Here is a 14,893-nt window from a genome sequence, read left to right as displayed (position 1 = left end):
TTGACTGCAGCCACTTTATCTGCCGACTTAAAGATAGTTGTCCTTCTCCCTTGAAGTGACAGACTGAGTTCATTGAGCAGGTTGAATATGTCGCACAGGTAAGCGAGTTTTGCAAGCTATTCCTCGGCCTTTAAATGTGCTGCCAGTGGTGACTTTTTCTTTTTAAAGAAATCTCTGCAGCGGCTCTCGTAACTCAAACACTCTGGCAAGCGACCCCCCTGGATAGCCATCTGACTTCTGTGTATAAGAGAAGGCATTTGTGCTCTGCGTCCATTTCCTCGCAAAGCTTCCCAAACAGACGCGAGTTAAGGGCGTGTGCTTTGATGTGATTGATAACTTTAATATCATCCAATACAAGGTAAGATTCAGGCGACATTTTCTGCTAGCCAGCATTTCTCTGTGAATGACACAATGCGTAGACTCACATTCAGGCGCAACCTCTTTAACCGGGTAGTGAAACCAGACAGCCGTCCAGTCATGGCAGCAACCCCATCTGTGCATACGCCAACACAGAATGACCAATCCAATTTTCCTGACATGTAATCATCCAAAGACTTGAATAGTTCTGAGGCTGTTGTGTTAGTCGGCAGGGATAGCACACACAACATATCCGCGTGCACATCAACCTGAAATGTATATCGCACATAAACAAGCATTATTGCCTCGTTGTCGACATCGGTAGATTTGTCAACCTGGATTGCATACCACTGCGACTCGTTAAGCCTCTCTAACAATTGTGCCTCGACGTCCTCCGCTCTTTCATCAATTTGCCTAGTGACGGTGGTAGCTGAAAGAGGAACCTGTGCTATCTTTTTAGCTGCAGCCTCTCCTAAGAGTTCACGACAAATGTCCTTAGCAGCAGGTAGAATCAACTCCTTGCCAAAAGTGAAAGGCTTCTTGGCCTTAGCAATACGGCTAGCCACTAAGTATGACACTCTAAGTGTAGCCACGTTTGTTGATGCGGTGGCTTTCAAGACTTGCTTCTGTCCTTCTGTTTCACGTTTTCTTCGCTCAAAAAATTCAACAGGTTTGTCTTTAAGTGCAGAGTGCTTGGATTCGATGTGCCGAAGAAGTTTTGAGGGATTCATTGTCTCGTTAGATAGCCTATCTCCACATACTACGCACAGGGGGCTTGGAGCATGTGAGTCACCTGTCGCAATAAAGCCATATTTTAGATAGGACTCATCATATTTTCTACTGAATGAGGCTTTCAGTTTATTTTCTGCTGTCTCTGCATTATCGACATCGTCATTGGGCCTTTTATCTCCCTTACTCCTTCTGAAGAAGCTCTCCGGCGACGTTTGTTTGTTTTTATTCATGTCAGCTAACTTAGCTAGCTAGTACAATGTTGGCGGGCAACACAGCTCAGGCAGACAGTGATGAACTCGCATTACTCAAGTTCAAAATCTGTAAACTGTTGTGGGTGTGACAGAGATGTTAGAGTGGTGAGAAAAGGACCAACAGACTGCACCAAGTTCAATGTAATTACTGCACAAATAGCCTATAATTGTATATCATTATTATTTTATTTTACAGAAAAAAAATGGTTCAAACATTTTTTAAATCCTTTCTGTGTGGCCCGGAAGTGAATTTGCTGCGGCCAAGTGGTTGGGGACCGCTGGTCTAAGGCACTGCATCTCAATGCAAGAGGTTGTTACTGTAGTCCCTGGTTCAAATCCAGGCTGCATCACTTTCAGTCATGATTGGGAGTCCCATAGGGTGGTGTACAATTGGCCCAGTGTCGTCTGGGTTTTGCCGGGGTAGGCCGTCACTGTAATTAAGAATTTGTTCTTTACTGACTTGCCTAGTTAAATAAAGGTTAAATATCAAATATAAACAATTACACTAAAATGCCATTATTATAATTTTCACAATTTCAGTATTATTCCAACCTCGCAGTGTGGAAATACATATAAGACACAGGTAAATCACGTTTTTGACTGCACTGGGCCTTTTTGACTGCACATATGACATACATTTAGCCATTTTGGTGTAATAAAGCTGTAACTGCTGAAGAACCTGCCTACAAACACATTGATACTGTACTGTAACTCCCAAACAACCCAAATACCATGTTCTCTGCTGCAAAGAAACTCTCATGTAGGTCAGCTGTTACGGACAGGTGAAATGTTTGCTGTGGGAAAGTGCTTGTTTTGCATCTATTAAATTCCCTATAATGCTTATAATCACATTGATTGATAAACTGATTGATAACTAGCCTACGATAATAAAATAATTGCATACACTATGTTGAACCTATGGTTCAATCCACTCCAGACAACACAGGCTTTAAATAAAGGCTTGTAATGTAATTTAACTTAATCCTTATCCATGTTGGCAGTTAACCTATGTGATTAAGTGGAACAAGAAATTTAACTCAATCCCCAGGTGTGCCAGAAACAAGTTCAAGTTAAGATCCCATTCACACTGAAATTTATTTTTTAAATTTACTTGACTTTTTAAAAGTATTTTGAGGAATCAAGAGAGGCAAGACATTCGTGAGACAAGCATGTGGATAGCTCATCACATCCCTGTCTTAAAATACATGCAACTACCGATTTAAAATAGGCTTACGACCAAATGTTGCAGGTCATCCTACCTCCTTAGGCATGCGTACAATGCGGACTCCACCCTGTCGAGCTATTCCATCTACTCCTGTCAATGTGCAAATCCTTTTCGATTGTTCAACGAAGGTTAGCGTATTTCGTCATGAATCTTGTTCTGGTAGCTGCTCTGCAGAGTGGCCATTAGCTGTCAAAGCCACAAAGTCATAAAAGCCTTAACCCTAACGTCAACCATACTGCTAAACCTAATGCCGAATCCTAACCTTAAAATAAGAAAAAAAGCAACTTTTTTCATGAATCTTTACAAACTACACAATTTTGACATTGCAGACGGCATATCTCACTCAGTTCTGCCTCCAGGACAAGACTCGGGACAATTCGCTTTTTGAACACCCCCACAACTTTGAGTATTCCCTACTTTTTCTCCCCCCCCAGAATTTTTCCCAAGAAGGCAAGCTGTATTCTTGTCATTTTTCCTGTATAGGTTTGAGAACAGTGTGAGCTGAGACTTCTGTAATGCCGGCCCTTACAAAAAAAAGATTGCATTTTGAAACTGCAGTAAAATTGCAGTAACTGCAGTCGACTGTGGTATTTTGGAGCAGTAATTTCAGAATATACTGCACTCTAACTGCAGTTACAATGCAAAATTACTGCAGCAAAAAAAAAAAAATCGGTGTTATTTTAGACGCAGTATTTGCAGCATACTGCAGTTTATACTGCACTCTGACTGCAATCTTTTTTTGTAAGGGAGCTGACACTGGGGTAGCTACGGGGAATAAATGTATGGGGGTTTTCTCCCCAAATTTGTAGTTAAGTTAAGAAATCAAGGTGGATATTACTTTTCCATTCTTGTTGTGTTTTTTTGTTTTTAGTCTTTAGTCTTTGTAAAGCTATACATATTCTATACATAAAAAATATCCCACAATTTCTGCCATAATCAAGTAGACTAGGCCTCTGGTGTTACATTTATAAAGATCTGGGCTATATAGCCAGTAGCCTAATTCTGCTAAATGTGTAAAAATAATAAATAAATAAATAAATAGGGTTGCCTGGAAATACTCTTATAACGTCAATCCACCTTGCTACAGTATGTGAAGTAGCTTTCTATCTTTCAAGTGGATTGGCTACAACCCCATCGGATTACTCTGATTGGAGCGGTCTCTTGTCAACCAACGCATGAGCTCCAGCTCCATGCTCTACGATCACGTTTCGTCGAGACAAATAGGCATCGCTTTAGGATGCTGAACAAGGTACTGCTGTCGCATCAGGACCAGAAGTCTGAATGGGATGGGGACGATAAAAGAGGTAAGCTCAGCTTGTTTGTTTCTGCCGTCTGTTATATTGTTTTCGAGGCTTTTTAATCAGCTGCTTACTAGCCTATCCCGGGGATTTCACTCTCCCGTTTATTATGACATGTTAATGAGTTTACCATAACCTAATGTTTAGGGTACACGACTGCGTTCACAATCCCAACCACCTCACAGGCTACTGTTCAAATTGTTTTTATTCGGTCTCGAGGTATTTCGTTCATTGACTCATTAAATTCACCGTGTAGCTTTAGGATCCGCGTGTTCCCGTGTCCTACGATGGATGCGAGCCCATTAATAAGATTTATGCTCAGCTGTGCAGCACTGGGCACATCTCTTATTATATTATGGGGGATATTTTGATAATGATAATGGACAAGCCTGCTTCAAAATGAGCTGTCCATGGTAATAAAAAAAACCAGCCGAACAGTTTTTGGATTATTTTTATGGCCGCAAATGTCCCCTCATACTACACTCCGTTTGGCTAGTCTAGACTAGAAAGTTGGTATGAAGAAGCATTTAACTTTATTTAGCAATAGCCGAAATACTGAAATGAGCTTGAGTTGACAAAATCCACCATACTTACATGAACACTTTAAGATGTTGGGACACATTTGAACATGTTATGGTAGTCGTGACCTTGACACACGGGCTTTCATTTTGTATTCCACGTATTTTTTTCCTAGATAGTAGCCTAACAAATGTCTGGTGCCTCGGATGTTAAGGTCAAGATGTAGGAGGGGACTTTAGACTGAACATGATTTTCTCTGGCTGTTGGTACACTCGTGCCTCCAGTGAAAAAGCATTACAAACATCATTATCTCGTTAAAAAAAATTGAATATGCTAGTCTTTCTGGTCCTGTCTGCCACATGACATGTTTAATTGACGTATTGTCTAGGTATTATTATCTATCTATCTATGTGCTGTGTACAGGGCGGGCCCTGGCCTTTTGGGGATCCTAAGCAAGTTAATAACTAATTTCATGCAATTCTACAAGTTTTGCCATGTGGTGGAGATTTTTTTGTTGTTGCAGTTTTGAAGCTAATTTCCTGCAATTCTGGGCACGTGCCCAGCTGGCTAGACTATTTTATCAATCAAAACGTTTTTAGCTGACATGGGCTAATTGAGTGACTGTCATAACGAGAGAAAAACTGCTGATGCACAACCGTGTTTTTATTATTATTTTTGGTTGGGGGCCACCTAGCAGTTGCTTATTTCTCTTTATTCTGACTGCTCAAGAACTACTGGAGCTCTAGAACTCCTGCTTTACTCCGGGTTATACAGAGGCATTTTCATCTCATACCGTCATGTCTCTTATATCTCCCTCCCTATGTACAACATACACAAAGATAAAAAGACTGAAAGAAAGGAATGCCTATGGCCCTCATTTTAGGTATTAAGTTATTGCAATGTTCGCCTATACACAGGTATTGGAGAAACTTCATGTAAAGTGTTACCATAATGTTAGAGACAGTTCGAAATTTACTATGGTGGGGGAGGTGGTCCAAAATAGAGAAGGGTTTGTATACCTTTTTTTTGTTTTGGGGAGGGTTTTGTGTTTTTTTATTGGGCACAGGGGAGGTTTTGTGTCTTTTTCCCCCGGTTAACATTTGCTCTTTTGCAGGTTGTACTATATAATTTATTCCATCCTAGCCAAATGTCCTCATGTGCTTGCACGCACCTCCCCTATATCAAGTTGTTTTGGTACTTCCCATTTGCACTATGCTTTTCTGTGCGCAACATTTTACTATAACACAAGTCAATATACACTGAGTGTACAAAACATTAAGGACACCTGCTCTTTCCATAACATAGACTGACCAAGTGAATCCAAGTGAAAACGATGATACCTAATGAGTGTCACGTGTTAAATCAACTTCAGTCAGTGTAGATGAAGGGGAGAAGACAGGTTAAATAAGGATTTTTATGCCTTGAGACCATTTGAGACACGGATTGTGTATTTGTGCCATTCAGATGGTGAATGGGCAAGACAAAAGATTCAATTGCCTTTGAATAGGGTATGATAGTAGAAGCCAGGCGCAATGATTTATGTCAGGAACTACAATGCTGCTGTGGTTTTCACGTTCAACAATTTCCTGTGTGTATCCAGCATGGTCCACCACCCAAAGGACATCCAGCCAACTTGACACAACTGTGGGAAGCATTGGAGTCAACATAGTCCAGCATCCTTGTGGAACGGTTTCGACACCTTGTAGAGGCCATGCCCAGACGAATTGAGGCTGTACTGAGGGCAAAAAGGGGGGGGTGCGCAACTCATTATTCTTAATGTTTTGAACACTCAGTGTCTATGCTGTGTATATATGTATATCAGCCAAGATGTAATATATGGTTATAGAAGACATATGTTTAATTGGCAATCATACAACACATACAAGCATTCAAACCTGCATACATTTTCAGTATGAAGCCACAAGAACAAATAGGAATAGCTCATAGGCAGCGGAGAGGCCAGATGCAACATTGTAATAACAGTGAAGATATGAGACACACAGCTCAAAAAGCTCCCCTATTGATCTTGTTTCGGGACAATACAATTATCCTAGACTAGCCTACAACACCACAATGCAATGAATAATTGCATTATTGTTTTCAAGTGAGTAAAAAATTATACTCTATGCGCAGTGAAAATGCCATTTGAATACCGGCACATTTGAAGCCCTGTGAATTGAATGTTTAATTGCATTTGGATCAATTGTGGGTGTACTCTTGACAATTTATAAGGTCTAGAAAGGCACAGTACCAGGCCAGTCTGGTTGTATTTTTACTTCTGATACTGAGATGTGCCGTCTGTTGAAGATGCTCATTCTCCAAAGTCGTCCTATAATAATGTGACCACGTATGCTACGGGCAGGCCCAGTAAAGTTGAACGCTCTGCCTCCTTTCCAATCCTCGACCTCCCCTAGAACCTAACGCTTCAATATATATATATATATATATTATAATCTAAATATACTGAACAAAAATATAAATGCAACATGGAACCATTTCAAAGATTTGATTTATTCTGGTTCGTACCAGTACATTGAAATAAATGAATTAGGCCTGAATCTATGGATTTCAAATGACTGGGCAGGTGCTCAGTCAATCAGAATTAGTTTTTCCCCACAAAAGGGCTTTATTAGACAGAAATACTCCTCAGTTTCATCAGCTGTCCAGGTGGCTGTCCAGGTGGCTGTTGCAGACGATCCCACAGGTAAAAAGCCAAATGTGGAGGTCCTAGGCTGGCATGGTTACATGTGGTCTGCTGTTGTGAGGCCGGTTGGACATACTGCCAAATTCTCTAAAGCGATGTTTGGCTTATTGTAGAGAATTGTCTGGCAACAGCTCTGGTCAACGTTCCCGCAGTCAGCATGCCAATTGCATGCTCCCTCAAAACTTGTGACATCTGTGGCATTGTGTTGTGTGATAGAACTGCACATTTAGATTGGCCTGTTATTGTCCCCAGCACAAAGTGCACCTGTGTATTGACCATGCTCTTTAATCAGCTTCTTAATATGCCACACCTTTCAGGTGGATGTATTATCTTGGCAAAGGAGAAATGCTCACTAACAGGGATGTAAACAAATTTGTGCACAAAGTATGACAGAAATAAGCATTTTGTATGTATGGGACAATTTACATTTACATTTACATTTAAGTCATTTAGCAGACGCTCTTATCCAGAGCGACTTACAAATTGGTGCATTCACCTTATGACATCCAGTGGAACAGCCACTTTACAATAGTGCATCTAAATCTTTTAAGGGGGGGGGGGGTGAGAAGGATTACTTTATCCTATCCTAGGTATTCCTTAAAGAGGTGGGGTTTCAGGTGTCTCCGGAAGGTGGTGATTGACTCCGCTGTCCTGGCGTCGTGAGGGAGTTTGTTCCACCATTGGGGGGCCAGAGCAGCGAATAGTTTTGACTGGGCTGATCTTTTATTTCAGCTCATGAAACATGGGACCAACACCTTACATATTGCATTTATATTTTTATCAGTATATTTGTCATTTAACTTTTAAAATGTATTACCTTTTAATTGTAGCATAACCAAACCAGTCACAAAGACTTCTTCAAAAGTCTCGTCCGTCCAAAATCTAATTCCAGCATCCTCAACCTTTTTATGGGAGTAATGTACATGTTGTATAAAAAATGTCACGACATCATGGGAAAGCGTGCAGTTTATTAGGCTAGGTGACATAAGTTATGATGAACTTCACAGGGTGGTGAAAGTGCAAGGTGATGAGCTTGATGCTCCTTTTATAAATATTGAGGGTCTTATTCTGGTGACATGATGATTGATGCTTGGCTGCCATTTGACAAATCAAAATAATCTTGCACTTTTGTCCATAATAATCTCATCATGTAGGCTTTACCCGCATTGTATCTGCGAGCTGCTGGCTGAGAGCACACGTGCCAATACCAGAGTGGGCACATTGGCTATACCTGCACAACATTTTTTTGTGACAAAATCATCAGTAGGTTTAGAGTTGAAAATGAGATGAAAACCCATTTAACTTGTATTTTATATACGGTACATGGGAATTTAACTGCAAAAGTCATTTTTATGTGCACTAGTCAATTTGTTGGAAATCCAACTCTGATGGGAAAATGGGCATATTGTTTTTATGCAGATTTTTTAATAATCTGTCGCCAATTGGATGGAAGCCTAGCTATAGACACCCTAAAGACCCTAGCAAATGCACTAGTCCAGTGTCAGTTTGATTATGCCTGCACATCATGGTTCACCAGCAGGCCCAAACACCTAAAGAATAAGATACAGACCAGCCAAAACAAGCTTGTAAGAATTGTACTTAAACTCCCCCCTCATACTCATCTGGAGGTCGAGCTTTTTAGGCTGCTACGCTGGCTATCTGTGGAAAAAAAAGAGTAGTATTACTTCATCTTGTTCTGGTCCACAGAATGATCATGGACTCAGCCCCCAGGTACCTATTCAGCCATTTTTCATTTGTTAGAGATGTCCACCAGCATAATAACAGAGCCAGAGACTCTCATAGTCTATCTGGTAAGAACACATTTTTTGTACACCTGCGCTGTTGAGTGGAACAAACTACCACAGCAAACCATGATATTGAAGTGCCAAAGTCAGTATGCTTTGTTTATTAGTTGTGTGGTGGAACATTTGTTGATTCTATTTTATATAATTATAAATATGGTACAAAATGGTGAAAATCTTATTTCCCCCTAGCTGATCATTGTCTGCAGCCGGCTCTGATCATAGTGCAGGCCTAATGAAACAGGCAGGGAGAGTGGGCTCGTCAATGGTGGTCGGCGAACCCTCATCCTTATGGCCCCTAGCCCTGCATGGCATCGACTGCTACAAAAGCGTGCTGAAGTGGCAGTCGATATCCACATTTTCGAACTGTCCCTTACATACTCTTTGGCTGTGTTCATCATGGCAATTTGGCAAAATTCTCTTACGTTGCAGTTGACTAATTTTTATAGTGTGTTTATTAAACAAATCGTGCCCAGATGAATCCCATATGGCCATGCATATGATTATGCGTTTAGTAGAGACGTGCGACGTTCAGCCTGCTGCACAGTCACAATGGAAGGTCTAGTCTAGAGCGCTCGGTTAAATTGTGTTTAGGAGCAACTCTCTCCATGGTTAAATTAACAAGATATAGATGTCATTGTTGTAAAAGTAAGGTGAGTGTGCTTCATGTACTATCATGTTAAATCTAAATATTAAATTATTTGGTATCAATTAATTTGAAGGTGTCCTTGTTACAGTGTAAAACATGTGTAATTACACTAACAAGTATTGTAGTTAATTGTAATAACTCATAATAACACTGTAATAACAAAATGTAACTGGTGGTAATTGCAGCATGTAATTACACAGGTGTAACAACAAATGCTTGTTACAAATGGGAAAGTTTCCACTAAATTCCCTAAATTAGTGTTTATTTTCTTCTCAGCTGCATCCGATTCAGTATAACTGTCATAAGGTTGTAATCTCTTGTTGGCAGATGCGCTGGGCGTCTGAGATTACAAAGGTTGGAGGCTCAATGGGCTCTAATTACTTACCCGTGACTGCGCAATCTTCAAAATCTCCACTCAAAAAGAGTACCATCTGGGTTAACTTGGTTGAGTTTACAAAAACAGATCAGATATAGATAGGTCAACCTCACTGACTGGGGTCTACCATACGTGTGTCATCTCAGATTATATATAAAACAGTACTTACAATACCAGCGTTTCTTTATTTTTTTTACTATTTTCTACATTGTAGAATAATAGTGAAGAAATCAAAACTATGAAATGATACATATGGAATCATGTAGTAACCAAAAAAGTGTTAAACAAATCAAAATATATTTTATATTTGAGATTCTTCAAAGTAGGCACCCTTTGCTTGATAATAATAATAATATATGCCATTTAGCAGACGCTTTTATCCAAAGCGACTTACAGTCATGTGTGCATACATTCTACGTATGGGTGGTCCCGGGAATCGAACCCACTACCCTGGCGTTACAAGCGCCATGCTCTACCAACTGAGCTACAGAACCAGCATTGCACATTCTTGGCATTCTCTCAATCAGCTTCACCTGGAATGCTTTTCCAACAGTCTTGAAGGAGTTCCCACATAAGGTGAGCACTTGTTGGCTGTTTTTCATTCACTCTGCGGTCCAACTCATCCCAAACCTTCTCAAATGAGTTGAGGTCTGGTGATTGTGGAGGCCAGGTCATCTGATTCATCACTTTCCATCTTGGTCAAAGAGCCCTTTCACAGCATGGAGGTGTGTTGGGTCATTGTCCTGTTGAAAAACAAATGATAGTCCCACTAAGCACAAACCAGATGGGATGGCGTATCGCTGCAGAATGCTGTGGTGGCCCTAGCAAGTCTCTTCTTCCTATTGGTGTCCTTTAGTAGTGGATTCTTTGCAGCAATTTGACCATGAAGGACTGATTCACACAGTCTCCTCTGAAAAGTTGATGTTGAGATGTGTCTGTTTCTTGAACTCTGTGAAGCATTTATTTGGGCTGCAATTTCTGAGACTGGTAACTCTAATGAACGTATCCTCTGCAGCAGAGGTAACTCTGGTTCTTCCTTTCCTGTGGCAGTCCTCATGAGAGCTAGTTTCATCATAGCGCTTGATGGTTTTTGTGACTGCACTTGCAGAAACGTTCAAAGTTCTTGAGAGGTTCTGGATTGACTGACCTTCATGTCTTAAAGTAATGATGGACTGTTGTATGTCTTTGCTTATTTGAGCTGTTCTTGTCATAATATGGACTTGGTATTTTACCAAATAGGGCTATCTTCTGTATGCCACCCATACCTTGTCACAACACAACTGATTGGCTCAAACGCATTAAGCAGGAAAGAAATTCCACAAATTAACTATTAAGAAGGCACACTTGTTAATTGAAATGCATTCCAGGTGTCTACCTCATGAAGCTGGTTGAGAGAATGCCAAGAGTGTTGAAAGCTGTCATCAAGAGAAAAGGGTGCCTACTTTGAAGTATCTAAAAAAATATGTTTGAATTTGTTTGACACTTTTTTGGTTACTACATGATTCCATATGTATTATTTCATAGTTTTGATGTCTTCACTATTATTCTACAATATAGAAAATAGTAAAAAAATAAAGAGGCCGAGCAGTTGCCATACCAGGCAGTGATGCAACCACTGCAACCAGTGATGCTCTCGATTGTGCAGCTGTATAACCTTTTGAGGATCTGAGGACCCATGCCAAATCTTTTCAGTCTCCTGAGGTGGAATAGGTTTTGTCATGTCCTCTTCACGACTGTATTGGTGTGCTTGGACAATGTTCGTTTTTTGTTGATGTGGACACCAAGGAACTTGAAGCTCCCAGCCTGCTCCACTGCAGCCCCGTCGATGAGAATGGGGGTGTGCTCGGTCCTCTTTTTCCTCTTTTTTCACCTCCTTTGTCTTGATCACGTTGTTGTCCTGGCACCACACGGCCAGGTCTCTGACCTCCCTATAGGCTGTCTCGTCATTGTCGGTGATCAGGCCTACCACTGTTGTGTCATCTGCAAACTTAATGATGGTGTTGGAGTCGTGCCTGGCCGTGCAGTCATGAGTGAACAGGGAGTACAGGAGGGGACTGAACACGCATCCCTGGGGCACTATGGTGGTCTGCTTAAACAATGTTGGTATTACAGACTAGAACAGGGAGAGGTTGAAAATATCAGTGTCACTTGCCAGTTGGTCAACGCATGCTCGCAGTACATGTCCTGGTAATCCGTCTGGCTCCGCTGCCTTGTGAATGTTGACCTGTTTAAAGGTCTTACTCACATCGACTGCGGAGAGTGTGATCATGCAGTCTTCCGGAACAGTTGGTGCTCTCGTGCATGTTTCAGTGTTTTTTGCCACGAAGCGAGCATAGAAGTAGTTTAGCTCGTCTGGAAGGCTCATGTTACTGGGCAGCTATCGGCTGTGCATCCCTTTGTAGTCTGTAATGGTTTGCAAGCCCTGCCACACCTGACAAGCGTCAGAGCCGGTGTAGTACGATTCGATCTTAGTCCTGTATTGATGCTTTGTCTGTTTGATGGTTTGTCGGAGGGCATAGCAGGATTTCTTATACGCTTCCGAGTTAAGAGTCCCGCTCCGGCCTCCCGGGTGGCGCAGTGGTTAAGGGCACTGTACTGCAGCGCCAGCTGTGCCACTAGCGACTCTGGGTTCGCGCCCAGGTTCTGTCGTAACCGGCCGCGACCGGGAGGTCATTGGGGTGACGCACAATTGGCCCTAGCGTCGTCCGGGTTAGGGAGGGTTTGGCTGGTAGGGATATCCTTGTCTCATCGCGCACCAGCGACTCTTGTGGCGGGCCGGGCGCAGTGCGCGCTAACCAAGGTTGCCAGGTGCACGGTGTTTCCTCCGACACATTGGTGTGTCTGGCTTCCCGGTTGTATGCGCGCTGTGTTAAGAAGCAGTGCGGCTTGGTTGGGTCGTGTATCGGAGGACCCATGATTTTTAACCTTTGTCTCTCCCAAGCCCATACGGGAGTCGTAGTGATGAGACAAGGTAGTAACTACTAACAATTGGATACCACGAAATTGGGTATATAAAGGGGTAAAAAAAAAGAGTCCCGCTCCTTGAAAGCGACAGCTCTAGCCTTTAGTTCAGAGCATATGTTGCCTTTAATCCATGGCTTCTGGTTGGGGTATGACATACGGTCACTGTGGGGACGACGTCATCGTTGCACTTATTGATGAAGCCATTGACTGATGTGGTGTACTCCTCAATACCATCGGAGGAATCCCGGAACATATTCCAGTCTGTGCTAGCAAAATCAAATCAAAATCAAATCAAAATCAAATCAAAATCAAATCAAATTTATTTATATATCCCTTCGTACATCAGCTGATATCTCAATGTGCTGTACAGAAACCCAGCCTAAAACCCCAAACAGCAAGCAATGCAGGTGTAGAAGCACGGTGCCTAGGAAAAACTCCCTAGAAAGGCCATAACCTAGGAAGAAACCTAGAGAGGAACCAGGCTATGTGGGGTGGCCATTCCTCTTCTGGCTGTGCCGGGTGGAGATTATGACAGAACATGGCCAAGATGTTCAAATGTTCATAAATGACCAGCATCGTCAAATAATAATAAGGCAGAACAGTTGAAACTGGAGCAGCAGCACGGCCAGGTGGACTGGGGACAGCAAGGAGTCATCATGTCAGGTAGTCCTGAGGCATGGTCCTCGGGCTCAGGTCCTCCGAGAGAGAGAGAGAAAGAAAGAGAGAAAGAGAGAACTAGAGAGAGCACACTTAAATTCACACAAGACACCGAATAGGACAGGATAAGTACTCCAGATATAACAAACTGACCCTAGCCCCCAGACACATAAACTACTGCAGCATAAATACTGGATGCTGAGACAGGAGGGGTCAGAAGACACTGTGGCCCCATCCGAGAACACCCCGAACAGGAAGGATATAACCCCACCCACTTTGCCAAAGCACAGCCCCCACACCACTAGAGGGATATCTTCAACCACCAACTTACTATCCTGAGACAAGGCCGAGTATAGCCCACAAAGATCTCCGCCACGGCACAACCCAAGGGGGGGGCGCCGACCCAGACAGGAAGATCACATCAGTGACTCAACCCACTCAAGTGACGCACCCCTCCTAGGGACGGTATGAAAGAGCCCCAGTAAGCCAGTGACTCAGCCGCTGTAATAGGGTTAGAGGCAGAGAATCCCAGTGGAAAGAGGAGAACCGGCCAGGCAGAGACAGCAAGGGTGGTTCGTTGCTCCAGAGCCTTTCCGTTCACCTTCCCACTCCTGGGCCAGACTACACTCAATCATATGACCCCCTGAAGAGATGAGTCTTCAGTAAAGACTTAAAGGTTGAGACCGAGTTTGCGTCTCTTACATGGGTAGGCAGACCATTCCATAAAAATGGAGCTCTATAGGAGAAAGCCCTGCCTCCAGCTGTTTGCTTAGAAATTCTAGGGATAATTAGGAGGCCTGCGTCTGGTGACCGTAGTGTACGTATAGGTATGAACAGCAGGACCAAATCAGAGAGATAGGTAGGAGCAAGCCCATGTAATGCTTTGTAGGTTAGCAGTAAAACCTTGAAATCAGCCCTTGCCTTGAAAGGAAGCCAGTGTAGGGAGGCTAGCACTGGAGTAATATGATCACATTTTTTAGTTCTAGTCAGGATTCTAGCAGCTGTATTTAGCACTAACTGAAGTTTATTTAGTGCTTTATCCGGGTAGCCGGAAAGTAGAGCATTGCAGTAGTCTAACCTAGAAGTGACAAAAGCATGGATTAATTTTTCAGCATAATTTTTGGACAAAAGTTTAAGATTTTTGCATTGTTACGTAGATGGAAAAAAGCTGTCCTTGAAATTGTCTTGATATGTTCTTCAAAAGAGAGATCGGGGTCCAGAGTAATGCCGAGGTCCTTCACAGTTGTATTTGAGACGACTGTACAACCATTAAGATTAAAACTGTCCTGTAGCTTAGCAACTGCTTCATCTGGCCACTTTTGTATTGATCTAGTCACTGGTGCTTCCAGCTTTAAATGT

The 14,893-nt window shown here is 42.3% G+C and overlaps 1 protein-coding gene across 1 annotated transcript in view; it reads left to right on the top strand.

The window, feature by feature from the left end:
• Positions 1-3,720: 3,720 nt before the first annotated feature.
• The window catches only part of LOC118366504 (beta-1,3-galactosyltransferase 1), a 110,660-nt gene continuing 99,487 nt past the window's right edge, over positions 3,721-14,893 (top strand). The window contains exon 1 of the mRNA XM_035749125.2: positions 3,721-3,869. The gene's annotated coding sequence lies outside the window, so the exon portion shown is untranslated. The remainder of the gene's footprint in view (positions 3,870-14,893) is intronic.

The sequence above is a fragment of the Oncorhynchus keta genome, chromosome 34 (genome assembly GCF_023373465.1).
Source record: "Oncorhynchus keta strain PuntledgeMale-10-30-2019 chromosome 34, Oket_V2, whole genome shotgun sequence".
Lineage (NCBI taxonomy): Eukaryota > Metazoa > Chordata > Actinopteri > Salmoniformes > Salmonidae > Oncorhynchus > Oncorhynchus keta.
The sequence above is the reverse complement of the archived record's forward strand: the minus strand, read 5'-3'. Positions and strand labels throughout refer to the sequence as shown.